This window comes from Eulemur rufifrons, chromosome 10 (genome assembly GCF_041146395.1).
Source record: "Eulemur rufifrons isolate Redbay chromosome 10, OSU_ERuf_1, whole genome shotgun sequence".
In the NCBI taxonomy this organism is placed as follows: domain Eukaryota; kingdom Metazoa; phylum Chordata; class Mammalia; order Primates; family Lemuridae; genus Eulemur; species Eulemur rufifrons.
This window is the reverse complement of record NC_090992.1, coordinates 23286830-23309693: the sequence shown is the minus strand read 5'-3', so window position 1 is coordinate 23309693 and position 22864 is coordinate 23286830.

Genomic DNA, 22864 nt, shown 5'->3' with positions numbered 1-22864 from the left:
GACCGATGTCCCAGCTCAAGGAGTCAGGCAGATAAGAGTGAATTCTCCCTTCCTCCATGTTTTTGTTTTATTTCGGTCCTCAACAAATTGGATTAGGCTCACCCACATTGGGGACAGCAATCTGCTTTGCTCAGTCCACCCGTTCAAATGGTACTGCCCTTCAGAAACACCCTCACAGACACACCCAGAAATAATGTTTAACCAGGTATCTGGGCATCCTGTGTCCCAGACAAGCTGATACATAAAATTAACCATCAGCAGGGGGAGTCTATGTAAAGATAATTGCAAGTCAAATTACGTTCTCTTAACACAGATGAAACTCAGCTTACCAGCGGTGTTCCCTAACACAGACCAAGGTCAGCAGCCAGTTAGGATAGGGTCTGAAAACAAGCTACGAGGCAGAGTTTTGGAGGGCAACCAAGCACTACCATCTTTCCTTAACAAGCACGCACACACACAACGATTATCCCCCAGAACAGAGGGAATATGGTTCAGAAGACAGAAATGCAAGCCACTTTTGTTTGTCTTTCAGAGCATTGTCTAAGAGGTCTTGGGAGGATGATCTCTATCTTCTAAGGAAGATGAGGATAATAATGACAAGAAGAAGAACAGCAACAGTGATTAGCATTGATTAAACTCTTACCACGAGCTAGGCAATGACTAACATGCCATTTCATCTACTCAGCAACACTAATTGTACAGGTACTATTTTATTCCTATTTCACAGAAGAGGAAATTGAAGAGACACAGAAAGTTTGAGTAACTTGTTTAAGGCCATTTAGCTGTAAGTGGTGGAGTCCAGACTTGAACTTGGGCAATCTGTATTCTTAACCAATATGCTGCACTGCCTTCTAGAGCTCACCATCTTTTTCAGATAATTATGGCAACAGAGCATGCTGTCACCCTTTAGTTACTGCAGGGAAATTTTCCTTAAGTCATGTAGTTCAGCGGGATTAGCTCCATTTTTAAGGAAAAGAAAAGACAAATAGGGAAACAACTATAGAAATGCTCAGATCAACCCAGTAAAGAGAGAATCTAGCAACACATTAGATCTATAGTAGAAAACTATACATACAGCTGTTAAAAAAGAATAAGCAGTTTTGTGGACACCAATATGAAAATTCCAGGAAAAAAAAAGAGGGGCAGAAGTGTGTATATAGTTGCTCTTATTGTGTTGCAAAAATAAAATTTACATGTATGTTTATAAATGCATGGACTTTGCTGGTAATAGTGGTTGCCTCTGGTAAGGGACGGTATTTGAAAAGAGGCAGGGATGGAAGGAGACTTAATTTTCACTGTGATCAGTTTTTTGTCTTTTGAATTTTGTGCAATGTGCTTGGATTACCTATTTGAAATCAATTTTTTAAGTTAGAGGTAAGAAACAGAATGGGCTATGCTCTGAGGTAGTGAGCAGACAGGGAATATTCAAATAGATAGTGAAGATAACTTATCAGAGATGGGGTAAAGCAGCGATCCCCAACCTTTTTGGCACCAAGGACTGGTTTCATGGAAAACAATATTTCCATGAACAGGGGGATGAGGGGATGGTTTCGGGATGATTCAAGATTGTTACATTTACTGTGCAGTCAAACCTCTCTGCTAATGATAATCTGTATTTGCAGCTCCTCCCCAGTGCTAGCATCACCGCCTCAGCTCCACCTCAGGTCATCAGGCATTAGATTCTCATAAGGAGCACGCAACCTAGATCCCTCGCATGCGCAGTTTATAGTAGGGTTTGAGCTGCTATGAGAATCTAATGCCTCTGACAGGAGGCGGAGCTTAGGCAAGGTTGTGAGCGATGGTGAGTCACTGTAAATACAGATGAAGCTTCACTTGCTAGCCTGCTGCTCACCTCTTGCTGTGTGGCCTGGTTCCTAACAGGCCATGAACTGGTACCAGTCTGTGCCTGGGGGTTGGGGACTACAGGTGTAAAGAATACTTCGGAGGGAAGATTGGGGCAAGGAGCCCTTCTGATGAATTTGATTTTATTATTCTGATATTCCTGGAAATGGTGATTTCACTATATTCCCTATGAGGACAATACCTTGAGCATGTTAAGTTGTCTGAGGGTTGTCAGGGGATCCTATACCATGAACATGGCCTTGGTGACCCCAAACATATGAGGATAAGTTTGACTTTGAGTTTTCTATTTTTGGTAATCATTTATTCTTCCAAAGGTGCAGGAACCTATACTCTATCATCATGCTCTTCCAGCCTCAATAATGTTCCTTTTAAAATCAGTTTTAGATAAATTTTTCCCTACCTTAACTGGATTGGCTACATTGTTCCCTCTCCCTGGGGTGCTGTGCCCCAAACTCTTGGCATGTCTGAATGCTTCTTATCCTTCTGATGTCGACTTAAGACATTCTCAGGAAGATTTTCTATGTCCATTTTATCTAGGAAGATCCTCCATTGTTCTTGAATACATTCCTCTTTTGTTATCTTTAAAGAAACATTAGTTTGCTAGGGCTTCCATAACAAAGTACTGTGAGCTGAATGATTGGAAGAGCAGAAATGTATTGTCTCAGTCCTGGAGGCTAGAAGTCTGAGATCAAGGTGATGTTAGGACTGGTTCCTTCTGAGGGCTGTAAGGAAAAATCCATTCCATGCTTCTCTGGTTTCTGGTGGTCTGCTGGAAGTTTCTGGTGCTCCTTGGCTTATAGAAGCATCACCCCAATCTCTGACTTCACCTTTATATGGGGTTCTACCTGTGTGCTTGCCTCTGTATCCAAATCTCCCCTTTTCATAAGGACATCAGACATATAGGATTAATTTTACAATCAGGGATCTAAATCAGGGATCGATAGGCTTATTCTGTAAAGGGCTAGATAGGAAACACTTTAGGCTCTGTAGGTGTCATTTGTTCTCCATGGCTTCTTCTTCTTCTTTCTTTAAACAACCCTTTAAAAATATAGAAACCATTCTTAGCCTGTAGGCCATTCAGAAACAGGCTCCACCAGCCAGACTGGCCTGAAGGCTGTAGCTTGCTGATCCCTGCTCTAAATGAACAGTTTTAATTTGTTATTTTATTTCAGATTATTTTATTTCACTAGTAGGACAGATGGCTGATAGCTTTTCTTTCTTACTGTGCTTGTCTGGTTTTGTCCCTCAAGGTCATATTAGCTTTAAATATGAATTGAAAGTGTTTTTTCCTGTTCTAGCACAGTCTAACAGTGGTAGTATCTGTTCCTTGAACATACAACAGAACTCACCTGAAAACTGCCTTGCTATGTGCGGAAGGGCTTGGGGCTGAGGGAAAGAGAGAGAGATTTTTTTTACTATTAATTCCATTTTTTAAAATTCTTATCGGTATTAGGCTTTTTGGCTCTTTAGTAACTATCCGGCTTTTCTATTTTTTTCCCTGAATCAGCTTAGATAAAATTATGTTTTCTTTAAGACATTAATCAGACAACCTAAAGCTTTCAAAATTATTGATCTAAAGTTATACATAATATTCTGGACCTCTTTTTAATCTTTATAGTATCTTCTCTTTCTTTCCTTGATCGATTTTGCCAGGAGTATGTCTGGTTTGTAAGTCTTTTCAAATAACCAACTAATGACTTTTTTCCCCTCTAATAAATCTGTTTGTTTTTAAAGGTTTTATTTCCCCACTATTGCACATCACAATATGAAATTTCAGGCATTAATGTTTCTTCTACTAAGGTTTGCAGTTAGATATGGTACATTTTCATTATTTTTTGTGTGAAATATTTTCAATTTCTATTATTCTTTCTTTTTTGACCCATTTATTTGGAGCGAGTTTTTAAAAATATTTCTAAATGTATGGAATTTTTAAAAGTAGCTATCTTTTTATTATTGATTAATAATTGAATTCTAATTAACTTGGTTGATATGATGCCAACTTTCTAGCATTTATTGAGATTTGTTTTATGTTTACTGCATGGACAATTTTGTAAATATCTGTGTGTGTTTAAAGAGAATACCTATTCTCTAATTTGGGCTCTGGGTTCTCTGTGTGTCCATTGCATCAAGCTTGCTAAATGAATTATTCGAATCCTTTTATGTTCTTATTAAATTTTCATGTGCTTGATCTTGCAATTAATCAGAAAGCAATGCTAATTTACCATCAAGATTATGGTTTTGTAATTCTGTAAATTCGTTTATACTTACGAGGTTATATCCTTAGATGCATGAAAATTTTAGATTTTCTGGTGGATTGTAACTTTTGTCAATGTTGTGAGCCTCTTTATTCCTAACAATAATTTTGCTTTAATGTCTTTATCATGTAAAGTTGATGTTGCTCTGTCAACTTTTTTTTTATTAGAATCTTCCTGGTAAGTCTTTTCATATCCTTCTACTTTCAATTTTTTTGTGTTCTTAATTTGAAAAATAGCTTCAAGTTGGTTTGAGTAATTTCAACCCAATATGTTAATCTCTATCTTCATAGGCAAGCTTAACTTATTCGTGCCTTACTTTTTTTTATTTTGCCATCTCATTCAGTACTTTCTAGTTAAACATTTTCTATTTCTATTACTTTATTTTTTATCGTCTACTGATTTGGAAGTTTTTCAATGTATTTTCTTCTTTTTATTGAGTATTCTTAAAAACTTACCATGCATACTTAACAAAGTTGAAGTTTCTCATGCCTTTACCTCCCCTGTGGATCTTCGAACTCTTTAACTTTGATCACCTCCCTGTCTGGCCTCCACCCCATCTGTCTTACCAGTTGTTATCCAGTTGTTTTATATTTCTTGCCCCTAAATTAAATGGTATTATTGTTTTCTCATACAGTCTATACCTGTTTAGATTTTCCCCAAATGTTTTCAAAATATTTTCCAAAGCATCTTCTTTTATCCCAGTTTTTTCATACGGGTTTACTTTCTTTATTTGTTATTTAGCCTGGGTTTCATACTGGTTAACTTCTTTTAGTCTTTGTCTGAAAATGTTTTTATTTTGTTCTCACCCTTAAGTAGTACTTTATCTGGATGTATACTTCCAGGTTAAAGCTTATTTTTCTCTAGAACCATTTTCTTGTTTTCTATTTCTGCAATAGGTCTGTCAGTTTAATTATATTTCTTTACAAATAGTCTACGTTTTTCTAAGGTTTTTGTTTGCCTATTCTTGCAGGTTTACTCTGTGTCTAGGTATGGCCTGGACTTAAATCTCTGAATTACATTCTAGTTAATCTGAGATATCAGAATAATGTCTTTGATTGGTCTCCTTTTCCTTCTCACTTTCTCTTTCCTCTCTCTCTGTATCTCCTCCATGTCTTTTAATCTTTATTCCAGTTCACGACTTCTCGGTTCTTTGTGTCTATTCTGTTGTTTAACGCATCGATTAATTTTTTAAATCATCGGCTTCATTTTTTTATTACAGAAGTTCTAATTGGTTCTTTTTAAATCTGCCTAGTTATTTTTGGTAGAGTCTTGTTCCTTTATTCATATTTCTAATTTCTTCTTTTATGTTTTCATCATTCATATTCTACAGCCTTTGTCTGATAGTTCTATCATCCAAAACTCTTGTTGTGTAATTCTGATACTTGTGTTAAATCTAATTCTTAATCAACTGTTTTCACATTTGTTTTTTAGCTTTAACATTCTGAACACAGAAGAATGTTTTCTTCCAGAAATTCTATAGTTTTAGCTTTAACATAGAGGTTCATTTTTTTCAAGTTCATTTTCCAAGGTTCATTGCTTTTCCCCACGTGGATAGCCAGTTGTTCTAGCACCATTTGTTGAAAAGACTATCTTTTCCCTGTTGAATTAACTTGGCTATCAAAAAACAATTGATCATATGTGTGTTTTTCTATTTATGGTGTCTCTATCCTGTTCCATTGATCTGTATGTTTATACCACATTATCTTGATTATATTAATAGAAATTTTATAGTAAGTTTTGATATCAGGTAATTCAAGTTCTTCAACTTTGTTCTTCATTTTCAACATTTCTTTGGCTGTAGATCTTTGCATTTGCATAAAAATTTTAGGATCATCTTTTTTATTTCTATATTAAAGCCTACTTGTATATTAATTGGGATTATGTGGAATCTGCAGACAAATTTTAAATAATTTATAACTTAACAACATTGAGCCTTCCAATCCATGGATTTTTGTCATCCCTTGGTCTCCATGGGGGATTGGTTCCAGGACCTCTCAGATACCAAATGCCAAGGACCCTGCTATAAAATGATGTAGAAGACTGAAATAGGATCTTCACTTCTCACCACTCACAAAAATCAACTCATGGTGGATAACAGACTTAAACCTAAGGCATGAAACCATAAGAATTCTAGAAGAAAATATTGGAAAAACTCTTACAGACATTCACCTAGGCAAAGAATTTATGAAGAAGACCTCAAAAGCAATCACAGCAACAACAAAAATAAATATATAGGACCTGATCAAATTAAAAAGCTTCTGCACAGCCAAGGAAACAATCATTAGAGTGAACAGACAACCTACAGAATGGGAGAAAATATTTGCGTGCTATATCCAATAAAGGGCTGTAACTAGAATCTATAAAGAACTCAAGAAAATCAGCAAGAAAAAATTCAAACAACCCCATTAAAAAGTGGGCAAAGACATGAACAGAAACTTTTCAAAAGAAGACAGACTAATGGCCAATATTCATAGAAAAAATGCTCAACATCTCTGATCATCAGGGAAATGCAAATCAAAACCACAATAAGATATCACTAAACTCCAGTGAGAATGGCTTTTATCAAAAACTCCCAAAACAACAAATGTTGGTGTGGATACGGAGAGATAGGAACATTCATACACTGCTGGTGGGACTGAAAACTAGTACAACCTCTGTGGAAAGTAGTATGGAGATATCTCAAAGACCTAAAAGTAGACCTACCATTTGATCCAGCAATCCCTATGCTGAGTGTTTACTCAAAGGGAAAAAAGACATCCTATAAAAAAGACACCTGCACTCAAATGTTTATAGCAGCACAATTCTCAATTGCAAAGATGTGGAAACAACCCAAGTGCCCACCAATACATGAGTGGATTAATAAAATGTGGTATATGTATACCATGGAGTACTCCTCAGCCATTAAAAAGTGGTGAACTAATACCTCTAGTATTAACCTGGATGGAGCTGGAGACCACTCTTCTTAAGTATCACAAGAATGGAAAAACAAATACCACATATACTCACCATTAACTTGGAACTAATGGATCAACACCTATGTGCACATATGAAGGTAACATTCATTGGAAATCAAGCAGGTGGGAGGGGGGAGGAGGGGATGGGTAAATCACACCTAACGGATCCAATGCACACTATCTGGGGGATGGTCACAGTACAAAAGCAATTTATGTAACCAAATCATTTGTACCCCCATAATATTCTGAAATTAAAAAAAAAAGAAATTTTGAGGAATTATAGTGACTCCTTAGAAAAGCTATAGCTTGTATTCTACCTTCCTGTAACTTGGTCTAGAAAGTACCCACAGGCAGAAGTTAGGGCAATTGTGGGGCAGACCCCACTTGTACAATTCGGCTTCAGAATCATAGACTTTCTCTCAGGGAACTACAGTGCCTTTTGTTTAATGTTTGAAAAGACTTCTTGCATATATTTTGTGCAGTTTTCTGATTATTTACGGAGGGAGTCAAGTCTAGTTGCAGTTACTCTTTCATGGCCAGAAGCAGAAGATGCCAAGACCATTTGTATACGTGCATTTTACAGCTTTAATAATTCCTGGAACAAGTAGATGCTATAATAATCAAACTTCAAAGATAAGTGCAGACAGACTCATGAATTTTCAGGTGAGCTTTCTTTGTTCCTTTTCTTGAGCTCGGGACATGGTGTATCATGGGAAACTTCTAGTGTCCCTTTGCCAATGGGCAGGTTTTTTTCAATTCTAGTTGTTCACTGAAGTTGTAGTCCTTTGAAGTTCTGGCTTTATATAGGCAAATTAATTTAAAATTCTTCAAATATTTAGACCTCCAAATCTTGGCTTCTACATACCAGTGAATGTTAAAAAATAGCAAATTGTTATGTTCTGGAAACCAGCAGCTCTATGTGCTATTACCAAAATTCACTACAGGCACTCACAGTAACATCACCTATGATTTCTTTCCTTTTTTTTTCTTGTCCTATTTTGGTTTTGACACCTTGGGATTGTCTTTACTTCCTTGAGTACTTAGTATTTAAAAGGCTGTTTGTTATATATTCACTTCTAGATGACTTTCAGAATATGTAGTACAATTGTCTTATAAGATTTTCAGTTTTGCTCATCAGCTGTAATGTCAGAAATGAAAACATACATTATGATAAATAATTTTATACAGCTATATAGCTATTAATCAGTATTTTTAGTGGCTTTACTAATGTTCTAAAATTAATCTGATTTACCTAGACTTTTTCCACTGTTTGACATTTAAGGTATTTGTGTAATTTTTACTATTTTAACTAGTTCTCTTAAAAGTGTGTTTAGTACAATGAATCTTTTTCTCCTTTTGAGTAACCTCTCTTAGATAATCTTCTAAGAAGAGGAATTTGGGGGCTGAGGTACATGAACATTTGTAAGATTCCCATCTAGTTTCTAGAAAACAACTTTCTTGCCACTATATCTCAATAGTTTAAAGAATAAAACTAAAAGGAGATTCAGACTGAATAGCAGAGAGACATTGATTTTTCAATTTTCATTATTTATGAATAATAAAGGGAGTTAAACTAATTCCTGGAAAAGACAGTGGTTCTTAGTAGCCTAGCAATACATCCAACACAAACCTCCAAGCCTTGACATTGCAGAAATACAGCAGCTGTTTATTTACATTCTTGTTATGCTGGGAAGGGGGTTTCTCAGTCAACACCAGGAGGTTTCACTTTGTTGTAGGTGGCTCTAATGTAAAATGGTTTACATAAAAGCTTCCCTGTCACACTTTGCAATGAAAGTGTTTATTTCAAACTGTTTGCATTACCGTTTGGTTTCTGGCAAGTAGGTGGGCGTGTTCACAACTCTTCATCCTAACCTAACAAACTCAGGAGTGGTGGGTGCAACTGCTTCCCAGGCAAGAACTGTGCCAGAAAAGGTCACATGCCTTCCTTGAATACAGTCACGCATTGCTTAACCTCAGGGACATGTTCTGAGATATGCACTGTTAGGTGATTTCATCGCTGTGTGAGCATAATAGAGCACTTGCACAAACCTCGGTGGTATAGCCTACGCCACACCTAGGCTCTGTGGTCTGGCCTATATTGCTCCTAGGCCATAAACCTGTACAGCATCTGACTGTCCTGAATACTGTAGGCCTGCAGTCCCCAAGCCTTGGGCAACGGATTGATACTAGTGGTGACCTGTTAGGAATTGGGCTACGCGGCAGGAGGTGAGCGGTGAGTGAGCAAGTGAAACTTCACCTGTATTCACAGCTACTCCCCATCGCTTACATCACTGCATAAGCTCCACCTCCTGTCAGATCAGAGGAGGCATTAGATTCTCACAGGAGCACGAACCCTACTGTAAACTGCACATGCCAGGGATCTAGGTTGCACGCTCCTTATGAGAATCTAGTGCCTGATGATCTGAGGTGGAGCTGAGGGGGTGATGTTAGCGCTGGGGAGTGGCTGCAAATACAGATTATCATTAGCAGAGAGATTTGCATGGTACGTGTAATGCACTTGAATCATTCTGCCTTCCATGAAACTGGTCCCTGGTGCCAAAAACGTTGGGGACCACGCCTGGAGGCAATTGTAACACAATGGTAGGTATTTGTGTGTCTAAATATGTCCAAACATAGAAAAGATAAAGTAAAAATACGGTACTATAATCTTATGGAACCACTGTTATACCCGCAGTCTGTCATTGACGGAAACATCGTTATGCAGTGCATGACTGTATCTCTAACAAAGGTTCTCAACTGCGAGTGAGAAGGCTTCTACTCCCATTTTTCCAATTACTAGCTTTGGGCAAGCAAGCCACCTCTCTCTCTGTGCTTGGTTTCCTTTTTGGTAAAATAGGCCAGTTTTTTCTAACACCAGAGGGTAAATTAATATAGCATTTCAACTAGCTTTATGCATTTGCATAGAAAATAATCGATTCTCTAAGACTCTTATTCACCTTTTTGTTTATGCCACTATTATATCCCTGAATAAATTTTGTGGTTATTATTTTTTTATGTCTCTTCCCCACTCAGCTGTAAGATGTTTGAGGCCAGAGACCGTCTTATACCTTCCTCATGATCTTAGGACCTGGCACATATCTAGTATGTAATAGTTTCTCAGCAAATACTTGTTGAATGAATATGATGTTTCCAATATAAAATTCATTTTACCAGTGCCATTTAATTATTTCCTGCCAATGTTTATTTGTATGCCAGAAGTTAGTAGCACATATTTTGATATTTTCTTTAATCTTTCGTTTTATAAAATCTTCCCAAATACACTCAAGCAATTCACTCCTTAATTTTTTTCCAATCACCATGTGTTTGTGTGGGCATTGTGATAATTGACATGGTGCCTTGGAAGTGAAATGTTCAATATATGTTTGCTGAATAAATATGTTTTCTGTATGTGGGTGATTGTAATCACGACACCAGATCAAATAGGCCTAAGGTTTTTCAAGCTTTGGAAACCTGTGCTTTGCTTTCTCAAGTGGGCTTCCAGCTGGAGATTAATCTAAGCCTTTCTTTGTTCTTGTATTGATTGGCTACTATCCGCAGAGAAAACACTGTTGACTTAATTTAATCTAAAATTTGTTAGGAATTGAGCTAAATTTCTATATATGAAACTCTCTGGACTGTTTCTCTCTCTGTTTTTTTCCCCTTAACTCAGAGATCTCTATAGTCCCTTTATCTGCAGGGTAGATTTTTATTGCATATTCTACAGCTGATGTCAGAGGAAGCTCCAGAGGAGAAAGGAGTATAGCATATAGAATGGGATCTAGAAGGATGACTGACAAGTGGAAATTTTACCCCAGCTTGGCCCAGGCTTCATCCTCTGACTCTTATTTTAGTTAATCTGACATATCCAAACCACGGCTTTGGTTCTCGTTCTCTCTTTGTCTCTCCTTTCTCTGTCTGTCTGTCTGTCTGTCTCTCTCTCTCTCTCTCTCTCTCTCACACACACACACACACACACATACACACACACAGTAGACAGAATAATGTAGTGGTTAAAGACACATTTTGAAATTGGGTAGACTTGATTTAAATCTCAACTCTGTCATTTATTTTTTCATTTGCTCTGTGACTTTAAACAAGGGTGTTTTGTTTTGTTTTGTTTTGTTTTTTTTTTTTTTCCTTAGCTTTACTCAGCCCAGCGTTTTTTATATGTTCAATGGAGATAATAATCGTATTTCTTAGCCTGGTGTTGAGTGAAGTAAATGAGATGATTCAGGTAAACTTTTTAGCACAGTGGCTGACATAGAGTCAGTTCCTAATTAGCAGTGATTCTACCTAACATAGTCTCCCTTGTTAACCGCACAGATCTCTTCTGATACCTTATGATGAATAAAATTACTGAATTTTCATACTTTTCTGATAGAATATATTCCCTCTACCTAAACCTTAGATAAGCAGGAGAGTTTCCTAAATCAGAACTTTGGGAGATTGCCAAACACATCATACCTCATGTATGAAAATACAAGTGAAAAAGAAGAAAGAAGGGTTGAAAGAAGAAAAGAAGGGTTTTGTGAGGGTCAAATAGGTTCAATAAAGTTCAGGCATTAAAAGCTTTCATTATTGACTTACGGGATAGCTCCTCAGGCTTTCTTTTAAAGTTTGCTTATTTCCAGTTTATAAACAATTCTAGCAAGTTCCCCATCTCTAAGCAAAAAACCTTTCTGGAATAGCAGATTAGGAGAAAATACAATTCATCGTGGAAAGTGCTAAATGCCGAATTACCAGGGAAGAGATTGAAGGAAGAGAAACATTTGAATTTATTTTTAAAAGAACAAAATTGTTAGAATGGCATTTCCCAAATTGTGTTCTAAGGATGTTAAGAGGCAATAGGCTGAAGATTTGGTAAGAAAAAAAAAAAAAAGAAAGAAAAAAGATTAAAGATTAAAGGAAAAAGTAAAATAAATAAATTAAATTTAGGAGGCAATAGGCAATAAAAGAGTTCCTTGATCAATATGTGTGGGAAACATTCAGTTAAAGCTAAATTGCTTGCTCTTTTTCTCATGGCTTCCAGAGGCTTTAATCTCTAAGAAAAGAGAGTAGATGAGTGTAGTATACTGGGATTCTCAATCTTACTTGACCACAGAACTCTCTTTATGGACCATTCATGGGAACCATGCTCTGCAGAACCTACTTTGGGTTACTCTGGTCTCAAGCTTTTGTTCAAGGGGTCAAATAGACCAATATTTGTCAACAAGTAATCAGGACACACCAGCAGTATAGCAGTAATAATCATAATGGTGCCACAAAACAATATGAAAAGATGACATTGTGTTTAATGTCATCCTTTGAAAGAAGTAAACACCTTTAAACCAGCTATTTTACACTTAGGAATTCAACTTAGAAATACTCTGAGTACCTTTATGAGATTATTCATGGCTACCTTATTTATAGTATTAAATATTTTAGCAAGTAAATGTCCATCAGTAAGAAATTGCTTAGATAAGTAATGTTTTGGCCAATACAATGGAATACTATACAAATGTTCAAAAGAATGAGGTAGCTTTACAAGTAGTCACATGGAAATATACACCCAACACATTGTTGAGAAAAAAATTCAAGTTGTATAGAGAATGCACAGCAAGATAAATATTGATTTTAAAAGTCACATACATATGCATACACTAAAATAAACAAGGTGTGTGTGTGCGTGCACGTGCGTGTGTGTGTGTGTGTGTGTGTGTATACGCACTTGGATGCATCTAGGGAGCAAGAAGGCAGGCTTTCAATTTTTACTATATGATTTGTGCTTCCAGAATGTAGAATGTTGTATAGAAAGCTTTGCTCCCACCTTACAATGAGATAAAGCTGGATAAGCCACAGAAATATACTTCTAAAAAACCCACCAGTGTTGAAGATACAAAGAAACCTAAATGTGATAAACAGAAAGAGATGAGCTACTCCTAGGTGAGAGCAGCACCACAGCTGTTATCATCCCTGAGAACATGGCAGAAGAAGAACCAAACCTGCCATAGTGGGAGTAAGGAGAAACATGCCCAATGTGTAACAGTCTGTTCATGGCCAGGCATGGGCTGGCATGACAAGCTAGAATCCTGAGCAAATTCAACCAAAGTAAGTCTGCACTCACTGTCCAACCCTTTACACAGCACTTTCATCAAGTGCACAGTATTACTATGCCAAATTCTGGGGCAGGGCAAGAGATCTGAGAGAGCTGTTCTCTGAAGAGCATGGGGCCTTCATTAGGTGTAAAGTATCAGTCTGCTGAAGGCTGGTAGCAGGCTAGTATGGTGGGGAGATTTCACAGGGTACAGAGAACTATTTATGGAACCAGAGAGCAAACTATATTACCTTAAAAGCTAATGGCCGTGCTATAAAAACAAAGAGAGAAAGAAAGAGAAATTTCCCACAATTTGGAGAGCATAAAGATGGGTTATGGAGTATAAAGGAATCTCATGATTATCACTAATAATCAGATCCCAAACCTCTGATCCTGCCTTCAAATTGTTTGATGTTAGTGGTAAACTACATCGAACTAGAGCTGTAGTAAATCTCACATCCAGTTCAGTTATAGATTAGATGGTTAGTTTGACTCAACTTTCTACACCAACAATCTGAAGAGGAAGGGATATACTCTTTTCAAGGAGTTAATCTTTATTTCATTCTATGATTCTTTTTCTATGCAATGTCTAGCATACAGCCAAAAATTACAAGACGGGCAAAGATGCAGGAAAAGGTGATTCATAATCAAGTTAAATGATCGTCAATTAAGGCAGTCCAGATGTTGGATTAGAAGACAAAGACTGGAAAATAACTATGATTAAAATATGGTAAAAGATCGAGTGGAGGAAGTAGATAATTCAAACAGATGGAGAATTTTAGCTGAGAAATGAAAACTTATTATAAAAAAGAACCATATTTTCACTTTGTGTGATTTTTGTATCAATTACATTTGGCAGTGAGGAGATGTGTTTTAAATTTTAAAAAATGACTTTAAAAACATATTTCCAAATGTTTTCATGCAAAATGGTTAAAGTATAATTCAAATACTTTAGGGGGAAATCTCAACTTTATGAAAAACTTAGCTATGAATCCATTCATGATCCTAGTTTTACTGGCTATAATGGTTTTATCATACTTAGGGGTGGTCATACAACCAAGGCCACCAAATAGACACCTGGATGTTAAAATAGTGAGCAAATCAAGAGCACTTTTAAAAGCCTATGTATGAGAGGTAGACTTTTCATTTCCAGCCACATGATTCCAAGAAAAACAATTGTCCCTAAGGGAGAGTGAGAAGAAGTCTTTTTTCTTGGAAAAGACTCTGCACTTGTATCTTTTCAAGGAGCAACAGCAGATTTTTATGCTCCTAGAGGAAGGGGCATGCTGTCCAGGGTGACCAAGTTCAGTCTTGTGCTACATGTGGCAGAAATCAGTAAGTGTTGAGTTTTAAGATATAGTTGATTAATCTGCACAAACGATTGTTCCTTTTCAGTGCAATGTTCTCTATGAAATGCTATTAATGGAGATAAATGTAAATAAAACTGGAAAAAAGTAGAGATGGGTCAATAGTATGTATCGTGCTTAAAATTTAAGGAAATAAAACCTTAACCAGGAACTCAAATGACAATGCATTTTTTCAGTTCACAATGTTCTTTCAGATATTCACACATAAATCCTCACTGGGCAGAGAAACTTTTTGGTCACATTCCTTGTCGTATACATTTTAGAATTTTTACCCCACAGATTTACAGCCCAAGGATTGACTAATTATCATGACAGGCTTTTCCTTGAGGATCAAGGATCTGTAAGCCCTTAGTACCTTTAATTCTTCTTCTCAAAGGTGCTGACCAGAACAAGCCTAGTTTGTATGCATCTAGAGCAGCCCTTGAGCAGAAGTTGATGGCTGCCTCATCCACCACCCCTACCATCCCCATCGTATAAGAACTTATTTTATGTTCCCTAGAAACTGGGAATGTAGGTTTTTCCTCAAAAAGCAGTGACAGCTGAGATATAGATTACTGATGAGGCTGAAGTTCCTCTAAACACATGCTCAGTGGGAGAATATTCAAAAGAGATGTTGTAGAGCTGAGGGAGAAATAATTCCTCAGCAGGATTTTTTTTTCATTCTTTAAGAGCTCTGTTTCTCACATCCTGGATTAAGATGTGGCAAAAAAAAAAAAAAAAAAAAAAAATTAGAAGAAAAGAAAAGAAAAGAAATTGAGAGAGAGGGGAGCAAAATTATTGGCTTGAGTTGTCACTTCAAATTCCAAACACTGGCTCAGAAATGGACCATGCTTGTTGAAGACCAAACTGAGATACATAGCTTGTGGTGGTTTCTTGTTGGAGGGAACGTAAAGTTCCTGCTTTCCAGTCACCTACAGGGGAGAGGGGAATAGAAAACGACAAGCAGCAAATGAAAAGAGGAGCATATGGTCATCCCTATCTGCTGCCCAGGGTTTTACGGAACATGTTGTTCTGTGGAACCTCCTGCCTGCATCGTGAATAAGCTCATGTGCTACGTTTGGATCTTGCCCCACTGGCTTGGAGCCAGCTGCTCTCTCTCCTCAGGGGTTAAGGAAGAAGGCAGGCTTGGGGCACACACAGCTTTGTGTGGCTAAATATCACCACACCATTTTCAACCAAAGACTCTTTCCCTCTCCCCAATTCTAAATCCTTGTTTGTCAAACAGTTATTGCCTATACTGTACATGTTTGGATAGTGTCTAAATAGGAAGTTGGGCATGGCTTAGGATGTTTGGCTTCTAGGTAAAGGATTTTTCTTCATGCATTGAAAAGATGCAAAAAGAATAGATCTTCTGCAGGGTTTCTGATTGCCGTTTGGGGTAGTCAGATCTGACATTTGATCAGATCATCTGGTTTCCTAGATATCATTTTGATCTCAGTGGAAATAAACCAATAAGATTAATATGGAAATGTAACAGAGTGCCAAGTTGATTCCATGAAATTTGTAATCTTTTGTGTGGTTCCATCTTGCCTACTGATATCCTTGGGAGTGGAATGCAGACCATTTCAATACAGTTGGGCAACTGAACCTTGACGACCCCCAACACCTTGTAAATTTATAACCAATTGATAATTAAGTACCATTAAAAATAGTGTTAACTAATGTCAATATGCTAATATTAATTTTAATTAATATTTCATAATATAATATATTAAATATCATTTAAATACTTAAAATAATATCATTTTACATATTCCTTGGGGACAATGGAATATTCCTCCATTTTTCTAGCCTCCACAGATGCTTGAATGTGGTAGACATGCTAAGAATCAAGTGCTGAGTGAATGAAATATTTATGGAATGCCAGTTATCGCAGAGGATCATGTGAGATAAAGTCCTTGTGCTTTCTACTCTCTGGTCTGGACTAGTGTCACACATATTCTACTTGCGCTTTACATTGCTCTTCCAAAGTGATCTTTCTAAAGCCCTGGTCTCTTCGCATGCTGCATTCTTTTCATTGCTTATTGAATGACACTCTTTGTGAGCTGGTTGCAAATTATCTTTGCTTTCCCAACTATTACCAACCCAGCAGATAAATTACTTTTCTGGACAAAATTCCTAGCAAATTCAGGGCTTCATATATTTGCTCACTCTGGTTCCTCTGACTCGTTATTCTTTTCCACAGACTTTCCCCATCCATATCCTTCAAGGCTGAGATTACATGCCACCTCCTCCAAGGAGCCTTCCTTCACACCCACTCCCTATCCACTGTTTTATTTTTTCTTATATGCTGTAGCACCATCATTCCTTGTAGCTTTTCCCTGAACTGTGAGGTTATATCCATGGATTCTCCTGCTGGAGTGATCAAATATTCCTTTGTTAAAGCTGAAAATGTCTCTTTTTGATGTCTTACTTTTCCTTTTCCTAAAGGTTTTACATTACAACAACACTTTGCAAAAATCATTCTTTGGCTTTTAGGCATATGGATTCTCTGTCTTATCACATATCCAGGCAATCAAAAGTCTTTCTACCTCATCAGTCAGTCCATCATGTTTTCTCATCATTGCTGATTACATTTTCCCAATGCTGCAAGTTGTTTGACAATTCTGAGAAAGAGATTTGTGGATTTTTTTTTCAACTAGGAAGGTCATAAAAGCAGAGATTAAAAAATCAGCTTCTATAAACGTGGGTGGACCATTTATATATCGTTACTATGTCTTATTATATAATAAAAAAGATTCAGCTTTTGAAATATTCTTCACAAAATCATAAATGCCTTGAGGCCAAGGGATATATTTTATTCCTCTTTATGTCACCTTGTTACTTAGCATAGTGTCATGCCATGACCATAGCAAGATCTTGTTAAATATTTGTTGAGTTGAATAATTTCTGAAAGAGAAACCCACGTTAGTGTTTTTCTTCCTAAAATACGTTGTTATTTCATTTAATGAAAAAGACTCAGCAGAGCTTCTAAAATATGATCAAGGTCTCTCTACCAAGATATGGTTTTTTTTTTAGTGAAATCACAGCAAAAGTAACACATTTTTTATGCTTGTCATTAAAATATCATTTGTTGGTAGTTTTCTCCTCTCAAGTTAATAATCCTTAGCAAAGAAGCTATCCTACAGAAAACACAGGCACTGCCTTCAGAGTAGAAATGTAAATAGCTATAATTTATTCTCCCCCATTTTTCAAATATACTACCATCTGGTTTATTCCTTAGCCCTGGAGAACCATGTTTAGAGTTATTTTTCCGTGATCCATTCTCCATCCTATTCTTGCCCTGGAGATATCTCTGTACTTATTATTAGCTCACCAGGATACAATAGCCGTTACTGTTCATAAAGGTATTTTATGTCCCATAGAAGTTTGAGTAAATTTATTGAAACCAAATTCTTCGACATCAGGATTCTGCAATGTAGCCACAGATTGTGGGCACCAGTTGGGATTAGGCTATCTCCCACTCATAAACTTTCACCAGAATTACAAGATTACACTGGTACTTAAAAGCCAACTCCAGTTGTCTTTTCATCTGGCACAAATTTAAAAGCCCCAGGTTACTGAACTATACCTCATCAATTCATGATGCCTCTCTTCTCTGCTTTATGTAGCATGAAGTTGGAAAATTGCATGGGACAGCTGGTGCTAGACTTCCATTCTGGAGGTTTCTCATTGTACATATTTTACTCGTGGATTCAGAATGTGCCCTTATCTTAGATTCATAATGGAACAGGCCAGGGAATATAAGAAAACAGGCCCTCATATACTATCAGAATAAGATGTAGACGGAACTTCCAAATTGTGACGGGAAAACAGTCTAGAGAAAAACTTTGACAGGGCTGTCATCCGGTTGTTAAGCAGGGCCAACCATTTGCATCTTCAATGCCAAATAACATTCCACATCTGTTCTCTATTTGAAAGCCTCAAAATCCAGGCTTTCAAGTTGTAGAATTTTAGCTGGACCATCATTTTAATGATGTGAAGCAACCATGAAAAATGTATTATTTAGTTGAAAGGATGATTCAAATATTTTTCTTTGGCTTTCAGAATCTACCTGTGGTTAATATTAATAATGGCTAGTAGTGGCACATGCTTTGAAGAAAAAAATCAAGCATTATGCTAAAGGCTAACGAATGACATGGGGTTATCTTTTGAATAAAGGATTTAGGGACTTTTTTGATGATGAGATGAAATTTGAGCCAAGACCTAAATGAAGTGAGATAGTGAATTGTGTCAAAATTCTGGGGAAGAATATTCAGATAGAGAAAATCTAGGTGCAGAGGCCTTCAGATGGGAATGTGTTTGAGGATGAACAAGAAAGTTATGTTGCTGGAGTTTAGTGATTAAGCGCAGAACAGTAGAAATAAACTGTAGATAAATAGTCAAAAACCAGGTTATGAAAGGCCTTGTGGACCATAGTAAGGATATTGGATTTTATTCTGAGACATGGGAGCCATTGAAAGGTTTGAGATAGCAAAAAGTTAGGTAGAACAAAAGAAAATCAAGGGTACTATATAGAGATGCATGGCTAAACACTGCAACAAAACCACAAAACGTCATAAACAGCCAAAGTGGTAAAGCAAAGCAAAGATGTATTAGATAGAAAAAAACACAAGTACCAGCCTTGGTGCTTAGCCAGGCATGTGCTTATAGTCCTAGATACTTGGGAGGCTGACCCAGGAGGATTGCTTGAGCCCAGGAGTTTGAGGTTACAGTGAGCTATGATCATGCCACTGCACTCTAGCCTGGACAACAGAGTGAGGGCTTGTCTAAAAAAACCCAACCCAACCCAACCCAACCAAACCAAAACATAGTAAATCTAACATAATCCCTATGGTAATTACAACGTAAGATGAGAGACTTGGCATCAATCACAACAGTCATATCAATAAACATGAGCAAGTTTAACTCACTTATTAAGATAAAAAGATTCTCACATTGACCCATTAATTAAATCTCAACTCTATATTGTATATAAGACATATCCAAAATGTAGTAATTCAAAAAAGGCTAAAAATAAAGGAATGGACAAAGTTTTTATCAGGCATATGAAAACAATAAGAAAGCAGAAACTGAAATCTTCATACCGGACAAAGCAGTATTCAAGCCAAAAGCATAACATGAGGCAAAAGACATTTTATAATGCTAAAAACCATATTTCACCAATGAATATATTAATATAACAAAACTCAGTGGCATTTATGTACACAGACAATAGTTAAAAGATGTAATAAATGAGAAAAATTTTATTTGCAACAGCAACAAAAAGGATAAAATATTTGGTTTTATGTATATTTATTTGTAATATCCAAAGAGAATACATTTTTTTTAAGAGAAGGGAACACAGACACACACACATTCCCTTTTCTTTAAGAACCTATTTCTGTATATCATAGATTTCCAGTGCTACTCAAAGTATAGTCCCAGAACCAGTGTCAGTTCATGAACTGATATGTTTACAACATATTAAGTACAGAAATTTGAAAATAGGTGGATAGAAATGGGTACATCAATTTGACTGTACTGTGATATCCAAGCATGTGCTCAGTAAATGCACCATGTTGAAGAGGCCAATTTGGGTATTGTCAAACTTGCATGGTGTGCATGTTTGTCGTGCGTGATGTGAACTATGTACTAGTCATTCATGGTAGAATTAGATATTGATCCAAGATAGACTGGACAGGAGAAAAAAAAAAAAGAAAAAAACATGATCCGTCCCTATAGGTAGTTTGCCATTGACAATTAGAGCTGGAAAATACCAGTCCTATTATTTTACAGATGGGAAAACTGAGATCTATGGTTCACCCAGCTCCTGATCCCTAAGCTAGAGGTCTTTATGCTATAATGCCATCTTCATTTCTTATATGAATGAGTGAAGTTCAAGGATAAAGTCAATATTATCATTGCTACTACTATTAGTGGTAGCAAAGCTACTATTAATATATATTCAATGCTTGTTAGGTAGCATCACAGGAAATTGCTATTTTCATGAGTAAAAAATGATCAAGTATCTGTAATTTCACCTAGTTCAATTTACATGTTTTTTAGCCTTAAACAAGAGGCATCTGGAGCCAGACTTTCTGGGTTCCCCATTTTGGCTCTGCCTCTTCCTGCCACATCCTGCTTGGCAAGTTAGTTACATTTTCTCTGAGGTCAGTTTCCACATCCATACCTGGAACTAACTGTTATAGCACCCACCTCAGAGATTTATTGAGGCTTAAATGATCCCCTACAGGTAAAGCCCTTGAAATAGCACCTGACAGGTAGTAAGTCCTCAGTAACTATTAGCTGCTGTGCTTATTTCCAACATCACCTCTTTGATTAATTTTCAGAACAATCTTGTGAGGTGGGAACATTTTACCCTCAGTTTATAGATGAGGAAACTGGAGCTCAAAGAGATAGAAATCGAAACCCTTGTTCATAGGACTGCAAGCACATTCCCTGTGCCTTACATGGTGGTTTTCAATTCAGTGCCTGCTAAGTCAAGTCAAACACCCCTCTGGGGTGTTTCATCAGAATTGCCAATATCTGAGAGGAACAAGTTTCTGGGATTCTTTAATGGTCAGTTACGTAAAGGACAATGCAAGCTATTTTATTTTCTGATTAAGAGAAGCAAGTTTCACCATTTTTTTTCTTGTTTTTAGGTCTCCAGATTGACAGGAATATAAACAATAAACAAGCTGATGATCACAACCTCCAATTTTTTTAACAGTGCGATCTTGCAATAACCCCTTATATATTGGGGTTAAACCCTCTAAAGGACCCCCAAGCCCCACTCAAAACTGTTCCCTGGAATACTGAGAGGGCAAACCCGATGTGGTACCTGCCAACTAGAACCAGCACTGTTAAAATTGTTAAGTGTTTTGTACAAGACCAAAGAAACACCGTCTTCTCTTTTTCACCTTAAATAGAATAGTCAAGAAATTCCCTTGAGAAGCAACAAGATCTGATCAAATTTTTCAGAATTTCCTATTATTCTATCAAGTTCACTTGACAGCAAAGGACAAACTGCCTTTCAAATGCTGTAAGCGAACGCATCAGCAATTCTGAGGGAAAAACGCTGGTTATTAAGTAGGAACAAGTCATTCTGAATATATTTACACCAAGTCATGGAAACCATTGTCCTCAGAAACCTCTGTGAAAATCTATTTTCTAGTCTCAGTATTGCTTGAAGTTTGACAGATGATAATAAAATACAATGAAATTACCTTTCAGCTCTGAAATGTACATCAGCTCCCACATTTCTCACTATTTGATTTTTTATTTTTCCAACACAGCCATCTACTTCCAATATTATTCTCAAGCATTCAAGTTTTATGTCTGGGGAATAAAGCTACATGTGTCTAAGCCATACTTTTGTAAAGGTAGGGAGTACAGCATTTATTATATATATTTGCATACACACATACAATATACATGTATAAGTATGTACTGGTTGAGAGCAGGAAGGATCATCAAGTCTCCTTTACTGTTGTCTTACAAATGAGGAATCTGGAACCTAGACAGAAATGCTATTCTGAAGGCCATGCAGAAAACTGGGCTCAAAGTAAGACTTCAGAAAATAAGAATTTATCAAATACCTACCATATTTTGAGGATTGTACAACGCTTATTTCATACATAAGTCCTTAGATCATTTCTATGATATTGGTATCACTCCCATTTGATAGATGAGAACATTGAGGCTAAGAAAAGTAACACAGCTAATAAGAGGCACAGATGGAATTAAAACACTGATATACTAGGTTCTCTCTGGAATACCAGTATTTCTCTAAATACCCTCATGCCCATATCACAGACAGAAGTTTTGTTAACCCACATGCAACGGTATTATTGTTTTCTTGACTTTTTTTAAAAAAGCTGAGTAAAGTAAATGTTTATAAGGGAAACTTTTTAAAATCACCACTTAAATAGTGCCATAAAGAGAAGAAACAAAATATCTTCAAATTCTAGCTGGACCCCACTGTTCCCTAAACACACTGAATTTGAATCCTGCACTCTTTGTTGAAAGGGAGATTAGTAATAGTTAGAGACATGTGAAAGACCTAGTACTATCAAACTGAGACTGAAGGATTAAAAGAGAATTAAGAGAAGGAAAACTTTCACTAGTGATTCAACTGTTTGATGCCAAATCTGAATGCTACCTAAAGTCATCTTTGTCCTACCTTAGATCATTCTGAGTACTGTCCTGGTACCTGTCCCTCACTTTTAGAAACATCGTAGTCCATAAAGCAGCTGGGCAGATATTCCAGGTCGTGGTTCCATACCTCCAGTGACCACCAGCGTCACCTGGAGGCTTTTTAAAAAGAGACTTCTGAGTCATCCCCAGAGTTTCTGATCCAGCATGTCTGGG